This window comes from Carcharhinus amblyrhynchos, chromosome 11, assembly GCF_965287045.1.
Source record: "Carcharhinus amblyrhynchos chromosome 11, sCarAmb.v2.hapA, whole genome shotgun sequence".
NCBI lineage: Eukaryota > Metazoa > Chordata > Chondrichthyes > Carcharhiniformes > Carcharhinidae > Carcharhinus > Carcharhinus amblyrhynchos.
This window is the reverse complement of record NC_137334.1, coordinates 88,404,901-88,418,323: the sequence shown is the minus strand read 5'-3', so window position 1 is coordinate 88,418,323 and position 13,423 is coordinate 88,404,901. Positions and strand designations below refer to the sequence as shown.

Here is a 13,423-nt window from a genome sequence, read left to right as displayed (position 1 = left end):
GGTTGATGGAAAACAAAACGAAGATAGAGCCTCTTCATCTGTAATTAGTAAGGAGGCCCACAGAAGATTGAGCTCTAAGCAGGCACCAGCCTTTACTCGGGCAGGAATCCTACTTTGGGCCTATACTGGAGAAGACATACTATTGCTTGGGGTGTTAGAGGTGGACATTGCAAACAACAGCCAAGAAACAAGAGCACAGCTTCCAGTAGTGAAATGGAAAGGGACTCGTTCACTAGGATGCAACTGGTTCAGTAAAATTCAGTTGAACTGGCGTGAGATTAAGCACACACAAATGATACATTCAGACATATCCTGAGGTTTTCAAAGATGAACTGTTCAACGCGTGACACTACAGTCAAATTGTTCATAGATCCTCAGGTTACTTCACGCTTTTTCAAGCCCAGGACAGTGCCCTATGTCAAGAAAAGCAAAGTGGAGGAGGCACTGGAGCAGCTGCAGAGACTTGGAATCATTGAGCTCATTCAGGTCTCAGATTGGGCAGCTCCAATTGTTCCGGTTCTTGAAAGTGATGGTATGGCACGCACACACAGGGATTACAAACTTATCATTAATCAGGCCTCAAACCTGGATGCTTACTTGTTAAAGTGAGTGGAAGATCTGTTTTCAATCCTGCAGGAGACAAGACGTTCTCAAAATTTGACACAAGCTCCCCCCCCCACCAGCAGCTTTCATTAAGAGGATTCAAAATGGTATGTCGTCATCAATACATGAGGGTTTGTTCAAATACAACCATCTGGTTGTTGGGCCAGTCTGGCAATTTTTCAGAGGACAATGGACAACATGTTGCAGGTGATTCCTCATGTAGCTGTTTACTCAGATGGCATTCTGATCACTGGGAAAACTGAGAAGGAACACCTCAGCATACTGGATCAAGAGTTATAGAGATTTCTGGAGGCAGGTCTGCGTATGCCAAGTGCGTCTACCAGGCACAGAGGGTGGAAAATTGCGGTCACAAAATCACCTCTGTCCCTGATGGAATAAAATCAGATCTATCAGGGAAACTCAGGTCACTTCTGGGCATGGTAAATTACTATGGGAAATTCCTTCTGGATCTTTCAACAGTGATGGTGCCACTGTATCTACTACTTTGCGAAGAAACAAAATGGAAGTAGGACCAGCACAAAAGAAAGCTTTCAGGGCTGTGAAATCACTGCTACAATCAGCTAATCTGCTGGTTTGCTTTGATTGAGAGAGAGAGAACTCATTGTGTCATGTAATGTCTTGTCCTAACAGTGTTGGGGCAGTATTCTCTTACCTGAAGGACAGGTCAGAAAATTCCACTGGTTTTGCATATGCTGACAACAGCTGAGAAGTGATATTCAGTTAGACAAGGAAGGTCTAGCCACTTACTTTTTCTGTGAAACAGTTTCATCACTACCTTTACGGTCGTTCATTCACTGATCTCTTTAGTGAATTCCTCCTGGCCTCTCAAGAGAATACAGTACTGGACTCTCACTTTGTCAGCTGACCAGTGTAACTTTGCGTACAAGGCAGGAAAGGACAATGTAAACACAAACACAGTGAGATGTCTGCCTCTTCCAGACATGTCCAATTGTCCAGAGACAAACTTCTCCCTTGACAGACTTTCACATTCTCCAGTGAATGCTAAACAGATTTAGCAGTGGATGGACAGGGACACTGTTCCATCTTGAATGAAAGGATTCTTTACGCAGGTGTGGCCTACAGTTATAGGGGATAATGAATGGAGACCACGTGTAAAGCAGAAAGATGAGCTAGTTGTATCCTTTGGGGATCCACTGTGGTTGTCCTATCACTTGGTCATTCACAAGTTTTGGATGAAGTTCATGAGGCTCACCCAGCTGTCTCCTAAACGAAATGTTCAGCCAGGCTGTACGATTGGTGGTTTAATATGGATCAGCACTTATAAGGGGAATAAGGTGAAATCCTGATCTACGTGTCAGATCAACGAGAAGATGGTGCCTCTACATTTGTGGGAGTGGCCTGTTTGTCTGCGGTCTGGGCTTTATGTGGGCTTTGCAATTCATGTTTCGATTCATCATGGACATGCATTCTAAGTGATCAGAAGTGCACATCATGAGCAACATTACAGCTGCCATTACGACAGAAAAGGCACGCCAAGTTTTTGCAATCATGATTTATCAGATTGTCTTGTTTCTGATAACAGTATGACATTTGAGTGATTTGTTCCAAGACTTCATGCAAAGGATTGGAATATGCCATGTGTGTACTGTGCTTTATATTCAGCTTCAAATGGTTTAGCAGAGCGAGCTGAAAGGAGGATTGAAGAGAATGGCAGATAGGGCGAACAGGTTCAAAGGTTATGGGCAGAAAGCAGGATTAGAGTATTGAGTTGGACCATCAGCCATGATTGTGTTGAATAGCGGAGGACCACAACCTTTCGACTCAGAGGCAGGAATATCACTGAGCCAGAGCTGAGGCACACTTCTAAAAGTCAGTAACTAAAATATTATGAGAAACAAACTTGCCTGGGCAACTGTGAACTTTCTCCTGTCAAGTTTCAGGTTTGGTCAAGGTTAACCTGCAAAATGCATGACGTGTTTCAATGACGGCATTGTGGGTCAACCCACGGTACATGGGCTGTAGCGATTCAAGGAGGCTCAGCACCACCTTCTCAAGGGCAACTAGGGATGGACAATAAATGCTGGCCAGCCAGTGATGCTCATGACCCACAGATGTATAAAAAGGAGAAAGCCTTCACTGTTCTATTATGGGGTCTGGATGATAAACTGCTCTATACAAGAGGATGAAGGAAAGGCTTCATCCTTCGCCTCAGGCAGCAAGGTTATTCAGGTGCTTGATCAATACAAAGTCAGCCACTGCAGCTTCCGAGACTATTTACAGGCACCGAGCAATCTTGCCAATCGATTCTAACTCTTTTTCTACAATCAGATATTCATGGGCAACATTGATAACAAGATCAAGATCACATCATGCAAGCGCTGGCATTCAAGTTTCAACAGTAATTTTGGATTTTGTGTTGCCGCCACTATGATTTCACCAGGGGACCATATAAATCAATGCTATCTCAGCAAGCACTCTGTCTCCAGTTCACAAAGTTCAATAACAACAACTTGCATTTAAACAGTGCCTTTAAAGTAACAAAACAGCCCGAGGCGCTTTGCAGGATGGTGCAAGGTGGGAGGCCGACAAGTACACATCAGGATAGTCAGTGTAACAGTAACAGAGGCATCTTTATCTGCTCACATCTGTAGCTCATGGTTGTTTGGGGTGACTTGCTGCACGCTACAACAGTAACTACACTTTGCAAGTATCTCCAGTGGCTGTCCATGTTTTATGATGTGCCAAGGCCACGAAAGGCCACCATACAAATGAAGGTAAAAGCAAATTACTGCAGATGCTGGAACTGGAAAGAAAAACAGAAAGTGCTGGAAAATCGCAGCAGTAAACGTAAGTTTGTTCTTTGTCTTCTTCAAAAGCAAAGACTTAGGTACAAATAAACTAGCATGCTTATGTATTGAACAGTATGACTTGAGCAAATAATTGAACTCAATGGCCCCTGCACTGAAAACCTATTTTATTAACGATGCTGAACCTACGCTGACAGTCAGTCATCAGTAAGGATGACCTTCATCCTTTGGGGCTTGGATAAAAACTTGATGCTAAGTTGCTTATGAAATCACAGCTCAAACTCCATAAAGGAGCAGGTAACTGTCCTTGACAGTAACAATGTTTGCAAGGGAATTTAATCTGCTGCCAAGGTTGAACGCCACTTTATTAATGAAAATGGAAATAATCTATCCAACAACTGGTCACTAATACACATGTAGATAGATTTAAAGTTAAAGTTAAAATTTACTTATTAGTCACAACTAAGGCTTACATTAACGCTGCAATGAAGTTACTGTGAAAATCCCCTAGTCACAACACTCTGACGCCTGTTCAGGTACACTGAGGGAGAATTCAGCATGACTAATGCACCTCATCAGCAAGTCTTTCAGACTGTGGGAGGAGACCACAGCACCCAGAGAAAACCTATGCAGGCACAGGGGGAACATGCAAACCCCACGAGGACAGTGACCCAAGGAATCGAACCCAGGTCCCTGGCGCCGTGAGGCAGCAGTGCTAACCAACGTGACACCATGTCGCCTTGGAGGAGATGACGCAGATAAAGCAAGGGGCAGGCCATGGATCACTATACTGGTACACAGATTTGCTCTGGAAGCACTACTAAAATGCAGAAGAATGGATTATTGGAGGTATAAGTATCATCATAATAATCTAAATATATGAAACCTTTCATGAATCAGTGGTTAGGTCCCTGCTGTCACGTTATGTCCAGTTCTGGTCACCACACTTGAGAAAATCTTAGAAAGGGAATTGAGGAGGTGCATCAGGACGCTAGCAGGAATATGGGACTTCAGCTATGAGAAGCTGAAAAAGTTAGCACTGTCCACCTGGGAACTGAGGAGGTTAAGGAACAATCTCACAGAGGTTTCCAGGGTGATGAGAGATTTTGTAGAGAAAAAGCTATTTCCTCTAGTGAATGATTAAACCAGAGGTGATAAAATTAAAATGATTGGCCAAAGATCCAGAGGGGAGACGGAGAGAAATATTTCAATTCAGAGAGTTGCCGGGTTGGGGAGTGTGCAGCACCTGGCTCACAGTTTCAATCAGGTTGTCAATGTTAGGAATCATTGCAATCAACTAAAGAAGCTGACAAGATCGAAAACAGTCCACCTAAAATGGTGAGGGAAGACAATTCCATAAATAGATTTTAAAAGGAGTTATATGATGTGTGAGGATCAGGTACTTACAAGGTTACAAACAAAAAGCAAGGACAAAGGACTAAGCACCAACAATATTGTCAAAGAACCAGCGCAGGCACAAATGGCCTCCTTCTACCACACAGGGTTCAATGATTTTCCTATGATTCCACTCACAGTGTCTTAACTGTTAATATTCTAATAGATAATTTTTACTTAGCATTAATTCCCATTTTATTCACACTGCTTAATTCAAATTATTGGATAATTCGCTTTTGACTCCAGCAGTTGGCACTGGTTTTGTTTATGTCACCCACAGAACACCATGTAAGCAATTAAAGGCATTTATATTGCAATACAAATACTAGGCTCTCTTGTGCAGCCAGCTGCAAGCCAAAATGTTGAAGTGCCAGGGTCTCATTAAGACCAGCAGACTGGAAGATCCGCTGAAAACAAGAACTTGAAACCCTTCCCTGCAACCTTCAGGAATTGTTAAGTCCAAGTATGTACACTCAATAATAAACCTGCATAGAAACAGGAAGCCACTCAGCCGCCTGAGGCTATTCCATCCTTAAAAGTTGAGCTGTACCTCCATTCCAATTAATCATCTTCGATTCCTATCTCACTTCATAAAAAAAAATCTGTTCCCCTCAGTTTCGATCATTTTAATCACCCACTATTCACAGCCCACTGAAGCGAGGTATCCGCATGGTAGTGGTACTGCTCCCTGACGTTACTTCTGAAGGGTTTAGCTCTTATTGGGCCTCTGTTTTGGATTCTCTTGGTAAGGGATGTAAATTTTCTGAAGTTAGCCTATCAAATCCTTTTTAACATTTTAAAACGCCTCAATCTGAACCTTCCAAACACAAGGAGATACAAACTGCGTTGATGCAACTTTTTCCAGTGAATTGTTAATCTTTGTTTACTGTGAATTTGTTAATCATCACTCCAAGTGACAATTCTGGGGCTAGCCATTGTTAAGCTAGACCTCTCCTCCCTCAGACATCATGCCCCAAGACAGCATCGGCAACCATAAACTTCCACTGGGTTGGGCAAAGTACTGCAGTGAAGTGATTGATGTCTGCAGCACAGCTGACCAGGAACTGCCACAGTTATTCACTGCCTGCCATCAGGTGTATTGGAGGGGCTTTTGGGCTGATAATCAATCTGTATGGCTACATTATAAATACACTTTCTGTGACTTGGGACTTGAATCCAGAGCTTCTGGCCAGACAGGGTTGAACAATTTAGGCCTATATTCTCTGAAATTAAGAAAGAGGGGAGATCATATGGAGGTACACAAAATGATAAAAGAGAGGGATAAAGTAGACGTGGAGCAGATGCATCCTCTTGTGGGGCATTCTAGGATGAGAGGTCATAGTCTTAGGATGAGGGAGCAATTTTAGAACAGAGTTGAGGAAAAACTGTTTCTCACAAAAGGTTGCAAATCTGTGGAATTCACGACCCCAGAATAGTGGATGCTGGGACAGCGGATAACTTTGAGGAGGAGTTAGACAGATTTTTAATTGGTAGTGGGTTGAAGGGTTATGGGGAAAAGGCAGGAAAATGTGGATGAGGAGCATATCAGCCATGATCGAATGGCAGAGCAGACTCAAAGGGCCAAATGGCCTAATTCTGCTCCTATATCTTATGAACTATCCATGGTATCACAAGACCTTGTGTTAAATTAGACAAGTTTGGGTTTATTTTATTAGCGATCTCAGACACAGACCATGCAAACTACAGTTCCAAGAGCACCATCAGTATTTTGCTGAAGTACACATTATTCATGCATGATCCTAGAGTGGCAGCCAATCACTGCAGGGGAACATCCCCATCAAGGCGAATATTCTTATCCACATTTTTCAACAAGTTTTAGCAAGACAGCCTTTAGGAAGGGAAACAGTGTATGTAGATCTGCTACCAATAAATGAGCCCTTACCATCATGTCATACAAAATGTACAAAACTGACAGGCAGCTAATGACCTTCAATCCAGGCTCACACCACGATGGCTGGACCTTCTTCAGCCACCTCCCCATTCCCTCAGCCGCATAGTCTCGAAAGAGAAGTATAAAACCAGAGGGGAAAACAAATCTAGCTGGAAACAAGATTAAAGTATTTTAAAAAAATGTCGAAAATTCCTCTCCGACACCACCCCCCCCACCCCCCATCAATGAAAACCAGTCCAGGAGATCGCAATGTGTGATCTATAAAGACGTTACCTTCTTTACTATGTGATCGCTGACCCAGACAGGCACCACTCCAGCTCCCTAAAGCAAATAGAGAGAGTTGGGATCCAGCACACCAGCCAGGAACCTATTGCAGAAACTCACTACTGCCTGGAAAAGTGTCTTACCATCCAGTTCTCTTACAGCTAAAACCCATGTTTAATGATCTTCCCCAATCTGGCAAAAGAGAACAATCCAGCAATCGGAATGCTATCCAGTCCTTTTACTTTTACAGACTTTAATCGGGTCACTTCAGAGTGAATGAAGCTCTTATTAAGAGTGGTACAGTGGATAGCACTGCTGCCTCACGGCGCCAGGGACTCAGTTTCAATTCCGGCCTTGGGTCGCTGTCCGTGTGGAGTTTGCAGTTTCTCCCAGTGTCTGCGTGGGTTTCCTCCGGGTGCTCTGGTTTCCTCCCAGTCCGAAGATGTGCGCGTTAGGTTGATTGGCGATGCTAAATTAACACTAGTGTCAGGAGATTAGCAGGATAAATATGAGGGGTTATGGGAATAGGGCCTGGGTGGGACTGCGGTTGGCGCAGACCTGATGGGCTAAATAGCCTCCTTCTGCACTGCAGGGATTCTATAAAATTCACTGCTTTTCTGGAAACTCGTTTGACTGATCAACAGAGGACTATACAAGATCATCTAACCCAACTGAGAGCCACGATCAAACCTGGGCCCTTACTAGTCATTGGGGGCACTGTTAAACATTACATTGTTCTAACCAAATAAATTGCTGCCTGTTCACACGAGCATCTGATTAAAAGAACCACTATTTTTTGCATTGCAGTAAAGAGTAACAGTGTCAGACTTGGCAACCACATTGACTCTGCACTCAAACATTTGTTCAGAGTGAAACATTCCCATCAGAGTATCTTTGGGATCATATGCTTCACATTATTTTTTTCTTTGAGGGTCCTGCTGCAAATATAATGCAGGGATCAATAATTGAGTGAATATAAAGTGAGTCGTTTGGCAAAGACTGAAAACTTTGGCACTTAAACAGAACCATGAAATATGCAACACAGACGAAATCCCTGAGTGAAGTGGCCAGGCCTGCAAACCCTCCCACATCTGCCAGATGTCTCTCGCACTTTGATTCCGAATCTCTAAAGGAGCACTTTTCCAAAAAGACTGGCAATTTTTTTCCACTGCAATTTAACCTTAAAAAGTGAGAGGTGATACACTTTAGAAGGAATAGTTTGATAATAAAGTACTCAATGAATGGTAGGACACTAGCAAGCTCTGTGGAACTAAGAGACCTTGGCACATTTCTCCACAGATCTCTGAAAGCAGGAGGACACATTAGCAGGGTGGTGAAAAAGGATATGGGGCTACTTGCCTTTATCAATCAAGGCACAGATTACGAAGGAAAGGGGAGTCATGTTGGAGGTGTATAGCGCTTTGGTGAGGCCACAGTTGGAGTACTGTGTGCAGTTCTGGTCGCCACATTATCGGAAGAATGTGATTGCACTGCAGGGGATGCACGGAGGTTCACTAAGATGCGGCCTGGGATGGAACATTTAAGTTATGAAGAGAGGTTACAAAGGCTTGTGTCGTTTTCATCGAGCAGAGAAGTCTGAGGGGGAAATGACCTGATCAAGGTGTACAAAATTATGAGAGACAAGGATACAGTGGATAAGGAGCAGCTGTTCCCCTTAGCTGAAGGGTCAGTCATGAGGTGACACAGGTTCAAGATGAGGGGCAGGGAGTTTACAGGGGCTGTGAGAAAATTTTTTTTTAACCCAGTGGGTGGTGACAGTCTGGAATGCTTTGCCTTGGAGTGTGGAAGAGGCAGGTTGCCTCACATCCTTTAAAACATATCTGGATGAACACTTGTCACATCATAACATTCAGAGCTATGGGCCAAGCCCTGGCAGGTGGGATTAGGTGGGACTCAGGCATTTCTATCTAATGTGATGGTGTGAATTTAACAGGCCAAAGGGCCTCTTGTGTGCTGTATGATTCTATGATTCTTCACTTGGTTAGAAAAACACGGGAGATGAAAAAAAGGCATTTGACTCGATGGGGTGGTCATGTGATAGAAATAGGTACAACTCAAGTTGACAAACCAAAGGTTAAAGGGGTGGTATTAGGGTTAGTGACTGCTGCTGTGGGAGGAGGGGTTAGGATAAGCCATTGATAAGGCTGGAACACAATGCTGGGGGGTGGCATCAGGGTGACAGCACAGGAGAAGATTTCTTAATCAGAGTTGAACCCAGTACATGGATTCTCTAACTTAGTATTAGTAAAACCACCTCCCTTGTCATGTCAGCTGATTGGTCCACCAAATTCTGAGTCTGCCAATGATGCAATTGCTGGGATATAGTAGACTTTACAATGTAAACACTGGAAGCCAAACAACTGACCTTACTCTCCTACCCCGAGAACTGCAAAGCACAAAACATAAAAGCACATTTAGTTTTAATTAGAGATCCAAGAACAGCTTCAAGACTCAGGAATAACTAGATCTCCAAATTTCACCATCAACAGCACTCCATCCTCATTAATATGAACACCCTGGGGATATGAATCACATTGTTATACATCAGTATTTCATTATTTGGCTGTGGTGATCTTTATTTTCCTTATGATTTTGATGAATATTTGATTAGGAAAATTATGTTCAGTATTTTACAATTTTAACCTCAAGATGAAAGCAAAATGTTTTCATTTCAAATTCCCAACTGCCACAAAATGTTGGAAAAACTCAGCAGGTCTCACAGCAGCTGTGGAGAGAGAAACAGAGTCAATGTTTCAGATGGAATTTGACTCTACTCTGGAATTCACTATTTTAAATATGCCGTTCCACAAGCAAACATGCTAGCCAATTGTACAGAATAACGTGCTCATAAACAACATAATGGAGTGACCAGTTATATTCTGATACTGCCGAATTTTGAAAATGAATCATATTTGACTCAAAACGTTAACTTGTTTTTTTTTTCCCTCTGCACTGGTACTCCAACTGAGCAGTGCTTAGTAATGTCCCTCCGACAGGGCAGAGCTCCCACGGTACTGACAGTGCAGCATTCCTCAGTACCAATCCTCTGACAGTGAGGCGCAGGCTCAGTAAAGACCCTCTGATAGTGAGACACTCCCTCAGTACTGACCTTCTGACAGTGAGACACTCCCTCAGTGCACACTCTCTGACAATGAGACATTCCCTCAGTGCAGACCCTCTGACTATAGAGGCACTCCTTCAGTGCAGACCTTGTGACAAAGAGGCACTCCCTCAATGCAGACCCTCAGACAGTGAGGCATGCACTCCAGACATTCTCTCTTCCACCATCTTCCGTTGGGAAAAAGATACAAAAATCTGAGGTCATGTACCAACCAACTCAAGAACAACTTTTTCCTGCTATCAGGCTTTTGAATGGACCTACCTCGCATTAAGTTGAGCTTTCTCTATACCTTAGCTATGATTGCAACACGACATTCTGCATCCTCTCTTTTCCATCTCTATGAACAATATGCTTTGTCTTTAAAGCATGCAAGAAACAATACCTTTCACTGTCTACTAATACGTGACAATAAATCAAATCAAAGTCAAACTCCCTCAAATACAGACCCTCTGACAATGCAGTGCTCCCTCAGTACAGACACAAACACTGAGGTAGGCCAACACAGACTCTCCAACTGTGCAGTGCTCCTTCAGGGGCGACCCTTCGAGAATGCAGATCGCCCTCAGTGCTGATCCTCCAACAGTGCAGCACTACGTTAGTATTGACTCTCTGACAGTGCGGCACTCCATCAGTACTGAAGACTTGCACTCCAGAACTTGTTGCGCTCCTAGCCAAGTTGCTCCCACACAGCTACAGCACTGTCATCCACCCGGCAGTGTGGAAAATTGTCCAGGTATGTCCTGTACACAAGAAACAGAACAAATCCGACCTGGCTAAATACTGCCCCATCAGTCTACTCTCAAACATCAGTAAAGTGATGGAAAAGGTCATCAACAGCATTATCAAGCAGCACTTACTCAGCAATAACCTGCTCGCAGATGATCAATTTGGGTTTTGCCTGGGTCAGTCAGCTCCTGACCCTTAATACAGCCTACATTCAAACATGGACAAGACAACTGAATGCCAGGGGTGATCTGAGAGTGACTGCCCTTAACATCAAGGCAGCATTTTACCAAGTATAGCATCAAGGAGCCCTGGCAAACCCAGAGTCAGTAGGAATCAGAGGAAAACTCACCACTGGTTGGAATCATACCTGGCATGAAGAAAGATGGCTGTGGTAGTTGGAGGTTAATCATCTCAGCTCCAAGATGTCACTGCAGAAGTCCCACAGGGTAGTGTACTGAGCCCAATCTTCAACTACTTCATCAATGAACTTTCTTCCATCATAAGATCAGAAGCGGGGATCTTCACTGATGATTGCACAATGTTTAGCACCATTTGCGGCTCCTCAGATACTGGAGCAGTTCGTGTCCAAATGCAGCAAGACCTGGACAATATTCAGGCTTGGGCTGACAAGAGGGGATCTAACCATCATTCCTTGATATTCAATGGCATTACCATTGTCAAATCCCCACCATCACATCCTGGGGTTACCATTTGCCAGAATCTGAACTGGACTAGACAAATATAGGCTGTGGCAGGTCAAAGGCTAACAATCCTGTGGCAGGAAGTTTACCTCCCAACTCCCCAAAACCTGCCCATGTTCTACAAGGCATTAAGTCAGGAGTGTATTGAAATACTCTCCACTTGCCTGGATGAATGCAGCTCCAACAACACAAGATGCTCAACACCATCAGGACAAAGCAGCCCACTTGACTGCTACCCCTTCCACAAACATGCAATTCCTCCACCAACGAGCAGTGGCAAGCTAGAAGATGCACTGCAGGAACTCACCAGGGTTCCTTAGGCAGCATGTTCCAAACCCACAATCGCTACCATCGATGAGGACAACAGCACATACCTAGAAACTCCTTCCTGGAAGTTCCTTCAAGTCACTCATCATTCTTGAATTGGAAAGAAATCACCGTTCCTTCATTGTCTCTGCATCAAAACCCTGGAATTCACCCCTTAACAGCACTGTGGATGTACCTACATTACAGGGACTGCAGCGGTTCAAGGAGGCAGCTCACCACCACCTTCTCAAGAAGGACTAAGGACGGACAATAAATGCTGGCCGAACCATATCTCTCAAACGAATAGAGAAATTTTGAAAACCCGACAGTGCAGCACTCCCATAGTGCTGTCCCCACAACAGTGCAGCGCTCCCACAGTGCTATGCTCAGAACAGTTTTTTCCAGTGGAAAGGACGACATCTGGCCTGTTCAGATCGTCTTATAAACCTGCCATCTCCCCATAACTCTGCACATCCTTCTTTTTCGGAAACATTTAAGTACCTTTTGCAATCCTGAATTGAACCTGCCTCCATCAACTCTCAGGCAGTGCTTTCCAGAATTTAACCACTTAATAAGAATATAAGAAATAGGAGCAGGAGTAGGCCATCTAGCCCTTCGAGCCTGCCCCGCCATTCAATAAGAACATGGCTGATCTGAAAGTGGCTCAGTTCCACTTTCCCGCCTTCTCCCCATAACCCTTAATCCCTTTGCCTATTAAAAACCCATCAACCCGCGTCTTAAATATATTTAGCGAGGCAGCCTCCACCACCTCAACGGGCAGAGAATTCCAGAGATTCACCACCCTTTGAGTGAAGAAGTTCCTCCTCAACTCCTTTCTAAACTGCCCCCCCCCGCCTTATCTTGAGGCTGTGCCCTCTAGTCCTACTGTCCTTTCTGAGCGGGAAGAGCCCCTCCACCTCTATCCTATCCATCCCATTCATCATCTTACACGTCTCAATGAGATCTCCCCTCATCCTTCTAAACTCTAACGAGTACAAGCCTAGTTTATTCAGCCTCTCCTCATAGCTCAACCCCCCTCAACTCCGGCATCAGCCTAGTAAACCTCCTCTGCACTCCCTCCAAGGCCAAAATATCCTTGCATAAGTGCGGCGGCCAAAACTGCACACAGTACTCCAGCTGCGGCCTCACCAGTGCCCTGTACAGTTGCAGCAAGACCTCCCTACTTTTATATTCAATCCCGCTCGCTATGAAGGCCAGCATCCCATTCGCCTTCCTGACCACCTGCTGCACCTGCAGGCTGGGTTTTTGCGACTCATGCACAAGGACCCCGAGGTCTCTCTGCACTGTAGCATGCTGCAGTTTTTCGCCATGTAAGTAGTAGTCCTTCCTACCATTATTCCTACCAAAGTGGACAACTTCACACTTGCCAACATTAAATTCCATTTGCCAGTTCCTTGCCCATTCGCCCAGCCTATCTAGATCCCTCTGCAGACTTTCCACACCCTCCGCACAATTTGCCGTTCCACCAATCTTGGTGTCATCAGCAAATTTCGACACCTTACACTCAGTTCCCTCCTCCAGATCATCTATATAAACGGTAAGTAGCTGAGGCCCCAGCACCGAT

General features: G+C 44.3%; 1 protein-coding gene across 5 annotated transcripts in view; it reads right to left on the bottom strand.

Moving 5' to 3' along the window:
- Window positions 1-13,423, bottom strand: part of sec22a (SEC22 homolog A, vesicle trafficking protein) — a 63,165-nt gene that overhangs the window by 46,830 nt on the left and 2,912 nt on the right. The window contains exon 1 of one of the 5 annotated variants that reach the window (XM_080199516.1): window positions 11,199-11,295. The exons of 3 other annotated variants lie outside the window; for them this stretch is intronic. The gene's annotated coding sequence lies outside the window, so the exon portion shown is untranslated. Of the gene's footprint in view, window positions 1-6,690; window positions 6,712-11,198; window positions 11,296-13,423 lie in introns of those variants that run through there. One more of the 5 variants, XM_080199517.1, reaches the window with a different exon arrangement.